This window comes from Protopterus annectens, chromosome 2.part0 (assembly GCF_019279795.1).
Source record: "Protopterus annectens isolate FY-2018-M chromosome 2.part0, PAN1.0, whole genome shotgun sequence".
Taxonomy (NCBI): Eukaryota; Metazoa; Chordata; order Ceratodontiformes; family Protopteridae; genus Protopterus; species Protopterus annectens.
In genome coordinates this window covers 68,288,082-68,306,520 of record NC_056728.1, presented here as the reverse complement: position 1 = coordinate 68,306,520, position 18,439 = coordinate 68,288,082, and the positions used below count along the sequence as shown (strand labels likewise).

The 18,439-nt window shown below is 38.5% G+C and overlaps 1 protein-coding gene across 2 annotated transcripts in view; it reads right to left on the bottom strand.

The window, feature by feature from the left end:
* Positions 1–18,439, bottom strand: part of YBEY (ybeY metalloendoribonuclease) — a 260,748-nt gene that overhangs the window by 141,718 nt on the left and 100,591 nt on the right. The gene's annotated exons all lie outside the window — the stretch shown is intronic.

The following is an 18,439-nucleotide window of genomic DNA, read 5'->3' as shown; positions in this document are numbered from 1 at the left end:
TGAAGATGATATTTCAGATGCAGGTAAGAGCCACAAAAAGATATCAAAAGTAAAACTACTTAAGAAATAATAATGTTAGACTCTAGTAACTATCTGTAGAGTGCTTTTATACATGGTCCAGCAAGGAGGAGTAACTTTCTGTCATTCAGAAATAGTACTAAAATATCTGAAATTTACACCTGTACTTTCACAGACTCCAAGAAAGAACAAAAATAATCTGTTTATTTTAAAGGATGAATTGGCTAGGACAACAATTTTCCACACCACTCCATCACAACATGGGAATGCTGACCACTGACTAAAACGGTTAAGCAGAAATAAATTAAACAGACTTTGCTATATCCAAAAATTTGCAGGTACTTCCCTCAATGACAAAAAAGCCTTCAAAATTTACAATAAAGCCCCCTCATCCTTAAAGAAAAAATATAATTTCAGAAAATGAGCAAGCAGTCTGGACAGCACAAGATAAACAGCAGACATATCACACAGGATACCCCTGCTCGCCAGTCTCTAAATCTTACAAAATCTAAAAGGCACACTAGTGCACAAGTCTCCGCTAATGCTAATATTAACATACTTTTCAGGCTTGATAACTTTGAGTCCACCTCAAAAGGGGTTAAATGAGCAAAAATACTTAAGTAGTATAAAAGACTTTAGCTACTGTTTGACTCGCACACTTCTTCGTCTTCTTCATTAAAATGGCAGAGAATGTAAAATCAAGACCATTTCTCTTATTTTTCTCAGATCTGGGTTACATGCTTGACTTTTGCCATATGTTTGTTTATAATGGGCTACTCCACTAAGGACAATTAATGACTGAATCAACAACTGGGACTCAAAAAAAAAAAAAAAGATTCTAAGCGTTTTATGCGAGGGTGGAGTCAAAGACACCACAAATGCCATATTTAATTATAACAAACTGGAACATCACTGGACCTCTGAGAGAGAAGCATTGACTTCAGAAAATTACCCATTTACTTGTTCATGTGCACAAAACTAGTCTTCAATGGACTGTTATGCAACTGACTGAATGTATCTCCTTGCATTACTAATAATCAAGTATCACTTTTCGTCTCCCACACTCTCTGTCACAGACATGCACGTATGAGTGCTGTATGGCATAAGATGGCTATACCTGAAAGAATCTCACAAGTGAAATTTGTGAATTGTAACTTAAAACTAAAATAATGAATACCAAATGTTCCTGCAACACTTTTAAAGCATTTTTAGAAGAGGGTTACATCCCTGTACACAGAAATTACCTTACCTCTACTTCCCAGTATAACCCCCCAAAACTACTGCATCTTTGAGAAAAGGGTAATTGTTATACAGTTCGAACTCACAATTGGTGTAAAAAAATTGCAGACAAACTTTATGCAGTGATCTTCTATCTTACTAGCCATAAAATATATTTATACATACTTGGGGATGCCAGCAAAGAAATATGGAGAATCTGAAATAAAATCAACCAAAAAAGGTCAAGAGAAAACAATCAGAAGGATTCTGCAGCTGTTTAGAAACAACGTTCAAGCATCAGCTTTGGTTCAACAGACCAGCAAGTTAGATGAAAAAAATCAAAAGTGTAGTCAAGAAGTGACTAAAACAAACGAAACGTTGAAAGAATACATCAACTCAACCAGAAAATGCTGGAAAAATAGAAGCTTTTAATAGCTTTACAAATGAACTGATAAAAATGCAAAAATCAGAGGAACAAATGAAGTAAATGATGGTCGAATATAAAGCATTTCAAAAAATGATGTTTCAAAAATAGAATTGAAAGACAGAGCTCGTAAGAGTGCTCTGGAATATAAATGCAAGCTAGTACAATCCTCCTACCATGTCAATAGCTCCTTACTACCACAATCTACCATTATTGTTTTTTCCCTTTTCTATCACTATAGGAGCCCCTGTAGCAAACAGTATTACTACACCCCTTTTACTTTACCCTTGATATTATGCTAAATATCAATACTGACATCCTTTCCTTGTCAAATTCATATGCTCATCTCTAACCACAGGTGTCTCCCGAGACCTGCATTTCTTAACATACTCTTCCTTTTTCATATACCTGGAAAACCATTTGCATTCCAAGATAATATGGGCAGAGTAGCCATTACGATAGAAAGCTACAACTCCTACCTATTATACAGTTTTTTTGAATGTGTATTTCCAACTTTGCTGACATGCACACACTGTATGGCAGGCTGTTTTTTTTTATAAAGTAGTTTCTTATCTCCATTTGAACATATATCACATTTTCAAGCCTTTTTGCTAAAATGAAAACCATCAAACAAAATTTTCAGAAACCCCCATCCCCTATCAATTTAAAACAAATACAGAAAATTGTGGACATTATCAACAAATTAAGTTTAACCCTTCAGATATGAGCAATTGCCCCAAACTAAAAGCTGCACACACAGGCATTACCTAATCTAAAATTAAGGTAACTCATGCTAAAGCATATGTTACAGCCTGTGTTCCCATTTACACTGATTGATGTCTGTACTTGTCTTATCTCAATTCCCCTCCCATATGTGAAAATATATCTTGTATGCTTTCAGAACCTTAACTTTCTGCCCCATGAAAACATGCACTGCCTATCTTTAAATAAAACTAAATTGTGCACTGTCCTTTTAAATGCATTTAAAGTATTATGGCTGTTGGGGAGGTTACTATTACCTATTCACTTATCCCAATTTATGTTTCACTGAAGTGCTTGCCAATGTACCTTTCCATTTTGCATTTATTATCAGAAAGTGATCAGAACTCTCATAATCAACTGCTTGTACTTGCAGACAGTTTATTGCCAACTAAACTTAGCCAGCAAGGAGAAAAAACAGCTGAAAACTCTACAGATGCTTGAAGGAATCTTTGTATATTTCACGCAAAATGTATATATGAACTTCTCCTGGCCAACTGCATTCAGCTGCAGACTTCATGTCTGCCACTGAGAACATTTCTAATATAAAAAAAGACACGCTATCAACTTTGCAAATTCAATAAACTTAGCATTTTCATGTATTTTATCATTTTGTCTTATTTTCATGTCTATTTTAAGCACTTTCTATAGCTCAATCCAAGGACATCAATCCAGACATCTGGCCTTGTAAAAACAAGGGAAATTATTATTTTAATACTATGTATAATAAATTCAGAACACTTTTACACCCAAGCTCCAACCCCAAAAGCCAAAAATCATATTATATCAATTCAAACATGCTTCTGTCTATCCTTCCTTATCTTGTTACAGTGTAAATCCTATATCTCTTATAAGGAAAAAAGTAGCTGCTTACTTTTATATCTTTTACATATACAGGAGTCTCTGAAAAGACTATCCACACATTTAAAATACTCCTGACTGCACACTATACAAAATTTTACAATGGAACATGTGATTTACATCATGATACTTTTTATACAAATATTAAGAACAAAAATTGTTTTACTTACAGTTTTCCCTTCTGTGTCCTTCTAAAAATTAATGACAAAGTGGGGTACATTCTTTTTATTCCACCCACAAGTTTAACAAATTCAACAAAATTCCAGTCTTTCTCAGCCACTTTTTCCTGCAAACCACATTTCACAAATATGATTGATGCTTTATAGTTTTCCTATTTATTCACTAATTCAAGTGCTGCTGATCTTCTTCTTGACCATCTCCATCTCCCATTACCAGACTCTGCTTCAAGTCCAATGTACCCCAGAATTTTGTAGACAATTCCTTGATTTTTTTCCCGTCTCTCTTGAGCATTTTTCTTTAAGAACTGGAAATGTTTTACCGAAAATGTCTCTCTATGTAGCAGAAGAATGAGAAACAGAGTCTCCTTCTGCTTGCTTTCTCACTGTTAGATAAATGTTTCTGTTTTCTCCTTAGTCTGTTCTGCATCAAAGATGTATTTGATCCTCCACGAAAAAAAACATTCCTAATACAGTTGGGTACAGAAGGTTAAATTTCACATCTGCCTGCCTCTCAGACAAAATTTGCTTCTCTTCTGCACATACAGTCAATAACCATTTCCCACAAACACTTTGTTGTCTTCATTTTTTATATCTCCAGTTTTAATATTTTCCTTTCTACCATAACTTTGTCAGGATCAACTCCTTATGCTGGCATGATTGCATCTTATTAAAATAGGTCTTTGCTGCTTTCTCGTGGTCAGGTTTGGAGCATGCGCCCTCTCAGTTAACATTTGCTTATTTGTCATGCAGTCTCTTCCTTCCAGTTTCTCTGACACAGCAAAAATATCGCAGCTTTTCTGTGAGTGCTCTGTCTTCAAATTCTATTTTTGAAACAGCTCTTCTTAGGAAACCTAACGCTCAGTCAGCGTTTATTTCCACTTTAGGCTTATCAGCTCATCTAAATAGCTACTCAGAGCTTCTTCTATTTTCCCAGCCTTTTGTTATTTGGGTTGATATATTCCTTCAGTGTTTTACTTATTGATAAATACCTCTGACTGAATTTATTTTTCTTCTAAATTACTGGAAGCCATCTCATTTCTCAAAGCTGAAACTTGAACAGCTATCTGCTGAACAGCTGCAGGATTCTTCCCAGTCAGTCAAACTTTTCCCTTCTCCTTTTTTGGTTGTTTTCATCTCAGGTTCTCCAAATTTCTACTTTACTGGCATCCAGACAGCATACCTAATAACCAATGACTGAAGCTTGCCCAGACAGACAGTAACACTGGCCCTTTTTTAACTGTTTCTGTTTTCACACTTGCAGAGCTCAAATCAATTTGTGATCAGTGTGCAGCCATCTTGGATGTCAACTTTATGTAAGAAATTGAAAACAAAGTTTCAGTACTGCAAATAGAGAGGGTCTGACACAAAAAATTGACTGGTGTCAAAATCAAGGATTAAAAGACAAAGCGAAGAAATGCATTATAGTGCCCTTCGAGAAATCATCAACCTAAGCTAATTATTCCATTGACAGAACACCCCTAAGAGTTGACCCAATAGTTAGGGATCTGGGAACATATGTAAAAAGTAGTTTGGCCTTTGACCAACACATATCTAAGATAGTAAGAAAATCATTCTATGTCACTCAACTTGTAATCAAGGGTATGGCATGCAGGTCCAGGGAAGTTACAGTACCACTTCGCTCAGCACTTATCAAGCCCATCATGGAGTAAATTGCCTCCTTCAGCATGCACCCAACCAGGCACTTGCAACAGTTGGAATGCCCTCACCAGGAAATCTATGGTTTGAATAATGCACCCTACACAGATCACCTTAAGGCCCTCACTATGTACTCAGCCTCCTGCAGGTTACGGAGAAGCAATCTATGTATGGCATATAGAGCATCCTTGAATCCAGTTCTAATGGATCTCTTGCACATTCGCAAAACAAACAGCACCAGAAGCACTAGATCCAAGGACCTGTACTTTGCCTGCAACATAAAAATAAGCTGGAGAGAAGGATATGTGTCTCAAAGGATCCCTGTGCTATGGAATAAACTCCCCACCTACATGAAGCAGAGTTCATCCTTGACCCTACTCAAATGAAACCTTGATCAATGGATGGGAAATCACAAATTCACCACTGGTCTGGTGCCCATGTCTGTGATGGATAGAGGTCGACAGTAGGTAAATTAATCCCCAAATAAAATGCCCGCATGCAACCCTTACCTACTTCCTAAGTAACATACTCCACTATGTAGGTATCCAAGGAACTCTGGCAGAAAACTGGGTTGGACTGCACAGCTAGGCTTATAAAGACTGTTGTGGCCATTAGTCTAATATAAACCTATGAAGTCTTTTTGAAAGAAGTATTAATACAACATATCGCATGCAGTGATGAACTTCCAGTAATAATGCATACAATGAAGGAGACTTCAGGCATAATTATGCAAAATACACAATAACACTAATGTTCACAATTGGTAGTTTTGAGAAGAGTGCTAAATTACATTTTACAGTAATCCATAGTACTAAATAACGGCTTAAATTGTTTTACTAGTTCTTTTAATACAGGAGAATTAAGCAGGTTGGTTAAGAACTATAACTACAGCAAGAAGATTGTCTAAATTAAAGCCAGTGTCACAAAAACATTTTTATGCACACTTCTTGAGGATGTTCCCTCATTTTGTTAAACTTAAATCTGAACTGCTTTTTGATGAAAAGCTGCAAAACTCTTCCCCAACAGAGCTCTTTCTGTTCTAATTGATTTTCTCTTACTTTCTCCAGATTTCTATTTTGCTGACATCTAGGCAGTATGGCAACAAGCCAGTAACTGAATTTTATCCTGTTAATTTTCTTTCTTTTTTTACAGCTCTTTTCTCTTTCACACGGGGAAAGCTTTAATCATCCTGTTCTTCGGACTGCAGCCATCTCAGAATGGTACAGGCCAATTCTTTACGCCTTCTTGTTTTCTCATAGTTTTGCCATCCCCACTTTTTATAAGGCTGTGTAAATACTTGGTTACTAATGTCCAACTTACCTTTTTATTTTTATAATTCACAAATCAAGCTCATTTGTTCTAGAGAGAGACTAACATAGGCTATTCTTTGGGTAAGTCAAACTCCCAGTCCTCTGAATGGATGACCACATCATCCATGTATGCAGCACTGAACTGCAAGTGGGGTTTCAGAACTTTATCCGTCAACCTCTTAGAGGAGGCTGAAGCTTCATGTAGGTCACACAGCTGCACTGTGTACAGAAAAAGACCTTCAGGAGTTACAAAGGCTATTTTTTCTTTAGCAAAGGGGAAAGTAGTGTACAGCCAATACACCTTTGTCAAGTCCAGTGTTGGCAAGTATCTGGACATTCCTAGGTTCTCTATCGATTAATCAGTTTTTGGTATGCGATGGGTACCAAGCTTTGAAATGCTGTTCAGTTTCCTAAAGTAATCACAGGAATCTAAAGCTTACATCAGGTTAAGGAACTAGCACTATTGGGCTACTCCATTCACTTTGGGACTCTTCCATCACTCCTAGTTGAGGATCTTATGAACTTCTTATCTTACTAAGTACTTCTCGTACTTTTGTTCTCTATAGAGTCTCAATCTAACTTTCATTCCAGGTGTAGGTCTTTTTATCATGTTCTATTAGCTTAGTTTTCTCAGGCATTCTAATATCACTCATTTGCTTTTTAATATAGATTATCTTACTTCCTGCTTTTGTATTTTTGACAAACACTCCAATAGCCTTACTTCAGGTAGAAATTCTCCGGTCGCTCTTGTATGAATTTTCAGCTTGCAAACTAACCAAAGGACTTTCTTCTTCTTTCCATGGCTTGCTCTTTTTTTGCTCTTTCCTGGTTGCCTAACCTTGTAGTATACTGCATTTATTCTTTCAATCACCTCAAATGGCCCTTCTTCCATCAGTGTCAGGCAGCCCTCTGGGAAGTCTGCCATACAAAAGTTGAAACTCACTTGAAACTTCTGACACCTCTTATAGCAAACAGTAATGAATAGAAAATATATCAGTTTGCTGTAGACTGCTGAAAAAGCAAACATTCATTAAATAAACAACAGTTAAGTCCTGTTAAGTCTGCTATCCATCAAGTTTCCAGTACTTCAATCTTATTAACTAAATCACCTCCCGTATTATTTACATAAATTTCTGTTTCTAGCTCAAGAAAATCTACTTGTAAACAAGAGGGGAAGGTGATGTAGTTAGTAAGATTGAAATACTGGAAACTCGATGGATAGCAGACATACAGGCACATAGAAACCCCGGACTCAATTAGCTTAGCTAGGGTTAAACTATTCCCAGCGCCATAAAGTCTGCTCTTCAAATTTTCCCTTAGAACTAGTCAGTTTTTCAGTTTTAGCACTCAAATCTGTTTCTTTGAGCTCAGCAATTGTTCAGAACTCGGTGTAAGCACTAAATAAGCTACAAATTACTACAACACTCAACTTTCCTCACTTGATTAAAGGAAAACAGTTTTTAGTACTTAATAAATAAGCACATATCCAAGCATGTCTAAGGGTCAGCTCCCGGTGTTTTCTCCTGTCTACCTGATGAATCTGGGCATCTTGGAGAAATGCAGCAATTGCCTCGGGTACACAGACAACCCTCGCCTCCTACCACCCAACACTACATCCTGTGAGAGATGCACTTATATAGCCAAACTGGAAGCAAAGCTCTCTTCACCCAAGACTGGACTAGACAGTCAAGAGGAGAAGGTAAGCACTTGCACCACACCACACTCATCACACAGTCCCTCAAAACCTACACCACCAAAACACACACATAGCAATACAAAACACACACCTACATTTGTGGAGGTTCTCAATAAACATCTGCTCAAGCAACAGAGTCCTCCAAAGCAGAAATGCATGAAATCTCCACCCCCCAACACAACCCAAATGACACATAGCCCACAAACTCAGTGTGCCACTCAACCACAGCCCATAAGGCATAACAACGTAGCCAACACTCTAGTCATAGGTGACTCTATAGTCAGGCACACTGATGTTCCACTCACCAGGCTAAACAAGGAGAAAGTTACTGTCAGCTGCCTATCGGGTGCCAGTATCCGCTACATAATGCACACACTCAGGTCACTCCACAACAAGTACAAATATGACTCTGTCATTGTCCACGTTGATGTGAATGACCTGAGACGTACCTCCCTGGACTACTTGAAAAGAAACATGGAGGAGCTCTCCGATCTTGTAGCCCAGGTAGGTATGACCCTAGCACTGAGTAGCATCCTGCCATCACCAAGAATTATACCACAGTACAAGGACAAGATGACTGACTTCAACAATTCGCCATTCTAAGGGGATCCAGTATTTGTCTGCCTGGGATGACATGATCGACAGACCACGATGCTTTGCCAGAGATGGCCTGCACCTGTTGCCCTTGGGATTCCGGATAATGGCTAAGGTTCTTACCACCCTTATAGTACCTATTTTAGGTAAGGTTCAAATGACAAATGCTAGAAGTCTAAACCTCAAAATGCGTTCACCCGAGGCACTCCTTAAAATGGAGAACATCGACATCTGTGCAGTGACAGAGACCTGGTTCAAGGCTCCAGAGAGCACCCCTGCATTACCAGGCTATAATTCATACCACACCTTTCAGCCACCTAACCTGGACCAATACACTAAAGGTGGAGGCGTGTCCATATTCATTAAGGATATCCACACCTCCAGGCTAGTTGCTCAGCATAATGCATCCGAGATTATCCAAGTGCAACTAACTCTGGGCAAGACCGCAATCCAAATTGTAACTTACTACAGATCCCCCACCATGCCCCAGGATTCCCACTCCTCATTTCTTGATACACTGGAAAATATTAGGGTATAACCCAACAGTCTAATAATGGGCGATTTCAACTACCCCACCATTAACTACGAAAACTACTCATGTACCAACCCTTTTGCTCAACGTTTTATGGAATTCATAAATTCCATTGCCTTGGCTCAACTTATTCACACCCCCACCAGGGGCAGCAATATCCTAGACCTGGTCATTACCAACATGGGCGACGAGTGTTCCACACCAGAGGTCAATTCCTCATTGGTCAGATCTGACCACAAGCTAATCAGCCTAGACATCTACATCCCGCCCCCAGCCCCCCATTAGGGAAACCACCATAAAACATTTCTCCAAAGCCAACTTCACCCTTCTTAAGACAGAAGTGGCAAACTTTACAACATCCATGCAGATGGACAATAGAGGTACGACTGCTGAATCCTACACAAATGCACTTTATAAGCACTTACACAAGTGCATGGATCGTACTATCCCTAACAGAACCAAGATGCTATCCTCAAAAGGAAATCAATCTGGTGGTCCCCTGCCATAAACAAACTCTACAACAGAAGAAAGAAACTGTTGCAAAAAAGAGTAAAATACCATGACTGGAAGAACTCCCTGGTCAGCCTCAGTAAGAAGCAGAGATCCCTCACAAAATCCTCCAAAGCTAGTTATGAAAACAAAATCACCACTGATTCTAAAGACAACCACAAAGCCTTCTATAGCTGTGTCAAGAATCTCAATGGCAACATTCAGATCTGCTCTGAGTTACAGCACAATGGCACTAAATATACAGAACCAACTGATATTGCCAACATCCTGGCAGATAGGTTCAGTGCTAACTTTACCCCCCCCCCTCACCTCCTAAAGGGCCCCTCTCTACACTGGAAGAATGCAAAGTTCCTGTAATCATTGCTGCACAGGTAAAAACACACTCTCCAAAGCCAAGAACACAGCATCCATGGGACCTGAGAACATCCCAGGCTGCCTTCTACATGAACTACAGAATGAACTGGCACCCCACTTAAGCACCATGTTCAATCACAGCCTCACCTCAGGCTTTGTGCCCACTGAATGGCACACAGCGACTGTTATCCCACTCCACAAAGGGGAGCCACCACGGACCCTGGGAACTACCACCCCATTAGCCTAACGAGCCTGGTTTGCAATGCCATGGAACGTATTATCATGGAACGTATAAACAAAGACATTGGTAATCTCTGGACCCCACCCAGTTCAAGTTTGTAAAAGGCAGATCATGTCTCCTAAACCTGATTGACTTCTTTGAAGCAGTCACCAAAGCCGTAGACGAGGGTAAGGTGGTTCACACAACCTATCTAGATCTCGCCAAGGCTTTTGACACCGTCCCCACTCTAGAGTTATAGATAAAACTTACTAAACTAGGTATAAATCCCTATGTCACAAGATGGGTTGCCAACTGGCTCACTGTCAGAACCCACACTGTGAAAGTAGAAGACTCCAAATCCGACTTCAGACCAGTGACAAGTGGAGTACCACATGGTTCAGTCCTGGGGTCCTCCCTTGTTTGGTATCTACTTTTCTGAAGTACAGGCTAACACAGAAGGTCTTTGGCTAATGAAGTTCACAGATGACTGCAAACTAGGAGCCATAACTGAAATTCCTAAAGATGTGGACATCCTACAAAAGGGCCTCACTGAGACAGATGCCTGGTGTCAAAGCAATGGCTTCAAGCTCAATGCCAAAAAGTGCACTGTCATCTTCTTCTTTTGGCTTTTCCCTGGTTACCCCTTTGGTAAATACTCTGTACCCATGAGCTACCACATAGGCGGTAGTCTACTTAACACTGAAAGTGTGATAAGAGACCTTGGGACACAGGTGGACAGCAGTCGCTCCTTTGATAATCACATTGCCACAGTAGTCAGGAAATCCTCCTATGTGGCACACCTCATCACAAAAGGTTTCTCATCCAGGAAAAAAAGAGGTTATTGTTCCTCTCTACTCGTCACTCATTAGACCCATTATAGAGTACAACGCTCTTTTTGGTATGTACCTCACAAGACATCTACAACAACTGGAAAGGTCGCAGAAATACCTCACAAAGAGGATTACCAGCCTCAAACAGATGCCCTACGCAGAACATCTCAAAAAACTCCAGCTTTACTCTGTCGCATATCGCCTACTCAGAGGTGATCTCTGCCTAACATACAAAGCTATGTCAAACCCAGAGCTGTTGGACATGCTCCACTTAAAGAAATCCCAATCCCTCCGAGCTACACACTCTAGGGACCTAAACCTTGTCTCCACAATAAACAGAACATGCTGGAGGGATAGATTCCTGTCCCAGAGACTTTCCATACTCTGGAACAAGCTACCTATCTATATCAAACAAAGCTCCTCATTAGCACTCTTCAAGAAAAATCTTGATGATTGGATGGGAAATAGGAAATTCACCCTGGGGATCACCTCTGTGGCTCTGCACGACAGGGGCACAGGAAAATAATTTTCTTGGGTGGCGAAAGCCAGGGTACCTTTTTGGCTAGCCTTGTATAGGCCCTAGGGCCGATAGCCTAGTACTTACCTATGAACCTATGGTTCCTTTAAAACTGGTATTAAAGAGTAGAAATTTGAGGCGATAATTTGATTGGGTATTATACTGCTTAAAAGTGGGTGTGTGTTCTTGCTTAGCAGGATCTGATGAAGGCATAAGCCGAAAGCACTCATCCTGGCCATACTGAAGTGAACTTCTACTTCTGCTGCTATTGTTATATTAAAGTTTTTATCAGTACCTCTCTCCGTGCATAACTGTTGTTTATTTAACAGATTACAGCAAACAATAAGTAGGCCAATAACTTCTGTTTTATATCAAATTATTCTAAACAAGAAGTCATAGCGGTAAGAAGTGATAGGAACATTCTATTCTGTATTCCACCTACAACACAGGTCGCATGTTCTCTTGCCCTACTTGAAATATCATCTTCCCATTGTGCTTTTTTAAAGTATATTTGGTTTACATGCAAATCCAACAACTCAGGGCTATTTTCTTTACTAGAATGCGTTAATGTGGAAGACACAGCCTCCTCTCTCCAGAACAATGGTACTCCAGGGTCTCTTACTTCTTTCACTACAACGGGTAGTTCTTGACTCCTCCTGCTTTAATTCCTTTGCTGTCTGTACAAGTATCTTGGTGCCTCTTTTTCTTTAGGGAAGTTTCCCTCATCACTTAATTTTCCTTTTCTATGAGGCTCTCCTACTGCAAAGGGTATCCCAGACCAATTTTTTCAGTTTCACCTTTTCATTAATTTGCAGATATATTGCCTAAAGTTTGCCTTCCCTTAAATGTTCTACTTTACACTAAAAATGGTTTCAATACACTGCATTTTCCCACCTTTCTCACTTAAGACTTACTACTGTTTCTTCGCTCTGTGGGTCTTCACTTAATTACCCTTCTATTTTTGTTTTCTCTCTTTCTGTGCCAACACTTTTTGTAAAGCCTCTGTGCAGACTTCTGGCATACATTTATCTTTATTTCAGAGTTTACCTTCAGTTCTGACACTGAATTCTCTTATTACAAAATTAGGTTTTACTCCTCTATCAATGGAGCAAATTTTGGGTAAGACAAACAGGATCCTTCTATTGTGTAACCACAGTCACGTGCAGTCTCTCTCAACTCTTTTCTGCTGTACTGATTCTGGATCTCTACGAGTGTCACTGTTTTGCTCTCCCCCATCCTTATTACAATGCATGGGCATATCAAGTTATCACATAACTTGGACTTCTCTTCCTTCCAGAAATACAACATACTTCACTAGCTTGGTTGAAGCACAATTACATAACACTGACACAGTAATTCTAAATGCAGTTTTATTACACTAAAACATATTCATTGGTACCACATATACCAGTTTTCATACTGATATTACTAGTATTTTTTTCAGTATCACTAGAGCAGAATTTAACTATATAACCTCTTCCCCATATGAAACAAGTTAACTCATTACTTGCTACTTTTTGTTTCATAGCAGATGGCACATTTCTTATTGCAGCTTTAGACAAGATAAAAATTCAGTTTTAAACAATGTGTCATTAACCAATAAGCATTCTACTAAAGTTACTAACTTGCCAGACTTGTGGAGATCACTTTGCAACAACCACTTTCTTACAGTACAAAGCAAAGATCTTATGTCTGTACACTGCTCGAATTCTTTGAATTAACATTTTTATTATGCTATTATAAAGCTGTGCTTATGTAGCCGCGGTGGTGCAGCGATAGCATTGTCGCCTCACAGCAAGAGGTTCTTCCATTCGATTCTCGGCTGGAATGCCTCCTGTGTGGAGTCTGCATGTCCTTCTCACAGTCGAGTGGCCTTTGAAAGACATGCGTGAATGGGCGTGCCTTCGTTGAAGGTTGGGCATCGAGCTGACACCTCGGCACCATAAAAATCTACTCCCAATCATTAGCAGACCAGAGTTCCGCTGTGGCGACTCCTGACTGGGAAAAGCCGAAAGAAGAAGAACAACATAAAGCCGTGCTTAGATCCTGACAGTACATTTACTGAGTAAAGACCCATCAGAACCAGCTTTACAAACCCATTTCAATTTTAAACTAGGATTATTAAGTTTTTGTCTATACTAGCTAAAAGAATGGCAAAGGTGTTGTCAAAAGTGACAAGATATGGACCAATGAGGTTTTGTGGAGGGGAGGCAAACATTTGACAACATTAACAGAGCAATAATAATCCAGAGAGAAGCAGAATGTAAGAAAATACTGACATTATAGCAGAGTCCAAGATATGGACCAATGAGGTTTTGTGGAGGGGAGGCAAACATTTGACAACATTAACAGAGCAATAATAATCCAGAGAGAAGCAGAATGTAAGAAAATACTGACATTATAGCAGGGTCTTGATGTAGAGAAAAAAAATCCCAGCGTACTATGTTGAATTCTATCAGTAGGGCAAAGGAAGCATTTGCATTCTCTGGTATAATAATAATATTAAGGAGGAGGATATAAGAATTACATTCAATAATTAAAGCGGGAGGGATTCTTTCTAAGTTGTGGTTGAACAAAGGAACCATGCAGGACTGCCCTCTTTCCCCTTTAGTCTTTGCTTTAGATTAACAACCAATAGAAAGAAAATAAGGGACTTAGAAATTCAAGGAAGTAACTGGTAAAGCAATCTAGAAAAGTTGTCTTTGTTTGCAGAAGGTACTTTTTTATACTTGATAAATCCAGAAAAGGACAGCTGAGTATTTTGAAACATTTTGATACAGTTTCAAGTCTTTTCGGATACAAGATTAATGAGGATAAAATAAAGGCTATATCTGTAAATTATATGTCCACACACAATTTGGTTCAGCAATACTCCTATTTATGGGGGTATGATAAGATTAAGCATTTAAGAGTATGGATTAAAAAGGTTCTGTTGTGGTAGCTAAGGATATGTGGGAAGAGATTAAACAAAAAAAAATGCAAAAGGTGAGAACTGTAAGCTCTATTTATTGATATGGCTAGTGAGATACCAGCAAAGAAAATGTTTTAGTCTTTTTGGTTTTATATACACCTAAGGCTTAATTTTATGAACCAGAGGAGAAGTTGTGAACAATAATTAAAAAATTGAAGCAACTTATCTGGAAGGGGAAGATGGCAAGGGTTAAGTGGGATAACTTGATCCTCCCAACAGAACAAGGTGGTTTAAGATTACAGATTTTGAATTACAGATTTGGAGAAGACAGCTTACAACTATGCAGGTAAGACTCATATGCATAGCATAAACAGATGGTTATAATTCAAAGTGGAAAGATGAAGGGGGGGGACAAGAAATATGGAGAGAGTGGGATTTTGGATGCAGATCATTAAGGAGAACAGCAACCACACAGAACATTATAAAACTTGTTAAGTGCTGAAAGCAAGCTTTATCAAAAGCAGAAATTAAACCAGAAAAATATAAGGTCTTGCTACCACAGTGAAGGTAACTGTATTTCCAATTTAATAAAAATAAAACCATGAACTCTAATAAAAACAAAAAACTTCAATAAAAAAACTGTAAAATGGCAGGACAAGTGCTTTCTGCAAATTAGCCTTCCTCAGATCTGCTGCCAATAGTAACATCATAACATTTAACACAACAGCCAATAGAGATATGATCTACCGCATATATTTGCCATTTTACAATTTTTGTTGTGGAACTTTTTATTTTTATCAGAGTAGGTGATTTTATTTTTATTAAAGAAACAATTACCTCCACATTGGTAGCAAGACCTTATGTTTTTTCTGGTTTAACATTATAAAGTTGAGAAAATATTTTACAAACTAAGCCACCAAAGGAATGGAGAAAGAAGAAGAAAGATTTTGACAATGGGCTGACTGCAATTAGGGATACAGAAAACAGGCATGTGGGGGCTGTAATTTACTGCAGAAAACTGGCAAAGGAACCAATGTATTGGAAGCAAAAAACTAGAGAGGGAAAAGTTAATATAGTGTGAAAAGACCAAGAAGAAATTTGGACTGAGACTTCCAAGATGGCTACAAGTAATCAACAGCTTAATTTCAGCTCTCCTAGTATGAAAAAAAAGAAACTGAGAGAAAAGGGCCAGTAACGTTGTCAGTTTTAGTAAATTCAGTTAATGGTTAGTGAGTATATTGCCTAGATGCCAACAAAGAAGAAATTAAGAGATCCTGAAAGAAATTCAACTAGAAAAGGTGAAAAAAAAAACACTGACTGGGAAGAACCCTGCAGCTGTTCAGCAAAACGCAGTACAAGCTCCAGTTTTGGTGCAAGACAAGGCTTTGAGTAATTTAGAGGAAAAATAAATCAAATGTGCTCAGAGCCAATTAAAATAAAGGAAACATTGAAGGAGTATGTCAACTAAAATAACCAAAGTCTGGAAAAAATGGAAGAAGCTTTAATCAGCCATTCAGATGAACTGAAGTGCAAAAATCAGAGGTTGAAATGATGAAAATACTATCTGTGTATGAGACTGCTCAAGAAGAGCTATTTAAAAACAGTAGATTCTGGGGACACAACATGCAGGGGAAACCTGAGAGTTTCTGCCGTGCCACAACAAAACAGAAAAGACAGACTGTAGTAATTTTATGAAAACACAAACAAGCAACTGGACTGGTATTCAACAATAGGATTTGCTATGGCACACATATGTGTGCTCCAAACCTGGCCATGAGAAAACAATCTGAGACTTGTGTTAATAAAAATGCAATTACATCAGCAGAAAGAGTGCATCCTGACAAAGCTGTGGCAGAAGGGGAAAGTATTAAAAAATGGAGACAGTAGAGTGTTTGTGGAAAGTAATTTCTCGCTGCATACCAGGCAGAAAATAAGAAAATTTAACCTAGCAATCAAGAAATGGTGATAGGCAGGTGTGAGATTCAAGCTAATGAATCCAGCAATCTTGAGAATATATTTTCCTGGAGGAGAAATGTCATTTTTTGATGCAGAAGAAGTTAAGAAGGAAATAACAAAAGTTTGTCCAACAAAAAGTGAGCAATCAAACAGAAGAGGGCTCTGCTTCTCATTCATCTTATAATAAAGTGCATAGAGAGACTTTGCCAGTGAAACCTATAACAATGTTCTAAAGGAAAATACCTGAGAAAGAGGAAAAAACACAGGAATTTTCTAGAACAATTAGCAGTACCATGGACTTGAACCATAGTCTGAGACTGGCAGCTGCAGATGAACAGGAAGATGGCCATTAACAGTGAAATGTGTGAATAAATGTGAAATTATAAAGCATTAATCACATTTGTGAAATATGGCTTTATAGGAAAAGGTGGAAAGACTGGACTTTTGTTGACTTGGTTAAGCTTGTGGGGGAATGAAAAGCATAGCATATACCCCACAAGTCATTAATGTTTGGAAGGACACTAAAAAGAAAGGAAACAACGTAACTAAGTAAAACAGTGTTTTGTTCTTAACAGTATTAGTATAAAACATTTCATGATATAAACTGTACGTTATACAGTAAAGTATTTTCAGTACAGTTATATGTGATTAAGACACTAGTTTTAAGAAATGTAAGCATTACAATGTAAAAAGATAAAAAAAGACTGGACAAAAGCATGTTTAAGTTAATATGATGCATGATATGATGGTATTGAGTTGCCAACCCGGTGCCCAACTTTCCACAGAAGGCACACACTTACACCTAGGGCCAATTTAGAGTGTCCAATCCACCTACAGAATGTCTTTGGGATGTGGGAGGAAACCGGAGCAACCGGAGGAAATGCACGCGACCACAGGGAAGACATGCAGATTTTGCACAAAAGGCACCCCAGCCGAGGATCGAACCAGAGAACCTCTTGCTGTGATGCGGCAATGCTAACCACTGCACCACTGTGGCCGCCCAAGAGAACTCTGAATGTAATATAAAGTTTTCCTTTAACAAACAAATGCTCAGTGAGTTGAGAAGTCTACAGCTGAGGCCATCTGTATATTTTGTTCTCATGTTTCCAAAGAATACTTTTAAAGCTAAAAGTTGATGTTTTCCGAAAGCATACAAATTAGTTTGCACATCTGGAGAGGAATAAATACAAGACAAGAACAGACAGCAACTAAGACTTCCAAGGCGGCTGCACATTAACAGCTTAATTTCAGTTCTCTCACTGTGAAAACAGAAACTCGGACAACAGAGCCAGTAATCTCACATTTTTTTTTTTGGTAAATTTAAATAACTGGCTAGTAAGTGCATGGCTTGGATGCCAGCAAAAAAGAAATTCAGGGAACCTGAAAGAAAATCATTCAGAAAAGGTAAGAAAAAAACACTGACTGGGAAGAATTTTGCAACTGTTCAGCAAAAAGCAGTGCAAGCCCCAGCTTTGGTGCAAGACATGACCTCCACTAATCTAGAGGAAAACATAAGTCAAATGTACTCAGAGCAGATTAAAATAAACAAAACACTGATGGAGTATATCAACTCAAATAAAGAGATGGAAAAAAATGGAAGAACTTTAAACAGGTATTCAGACGAGATGATAAAGCTACAAAAATCAGAGGCTGAAATGAAGATAAGGCTGGTGGAATATGAGACAGCTCAAGAAGAGATGTTGAAAAAAAAAATAGAATTAGAGGACAGAGTACATAGGGAAAACCTGAAATGAACAGACTATATTACTTTTATTAAAGCAAAAATAAATATCTGGACTGGTACAGCAGGAGTTGTTAATTGAAAGGGCACATTGTGTGTAAACTGCAAACCTGGCTATGAGAAAGCAACCTAAACCTTTAATAGTAAAGATGC